The sequence below is a fragment of the Octopus bimaculoides genome, chromosome 15 (assembly GCF_001194135.2).
Source record: "Octopus bimaculoides isolate UCB-OBI-ISO-001 chromosome 15, ASM119413v2, whole genome shotgun sequence".
In the NCBI taxonomy this organism is placed as follows: Eukaryota; Metazoa; Mollusca; class Cephalopoda; order Octopoda; family Octopodidae; genus Octopus; species Octopus bimaculoides.
In genome coordinates, this window is record NC_068995.1 from 53,482,088 (window position 1) to 53,482,454 (window position 367).

The following is a 367-nucleotide window of genomic DNA, read 5'->3' on the forward strand; positions in this document are numbered from 1 at the left end:
CTTCTGTTTTCGAAACTAAGATCTGTAACAATGTTTGTGTTTTTTCATGTTTTTTTAAAAAAATTAATTTAATTTAATTCAACTTAATTTAATTTGTGTCTCATTTCATTCTGTAGTATTTATTTAATTCAAACATTTCCGGAAACTTTTTACTCTTGACCATCACCCCAGCCCCTTTACTTTTTATGTATGTATGTATGTATGTATGTATGTATGTTTGTAAGTGTCTATCTCTGCCTCTGTCCGTGTGTATATTTATGTATATGTATGTTGTGTAAATATATGTATTATAAGTGAAACAGCAGCGAAATATCTCTGTGTCGTTCTCGTTCCGCTCCAGGGCATTCGTTTCGCCTGATTTTGAGGT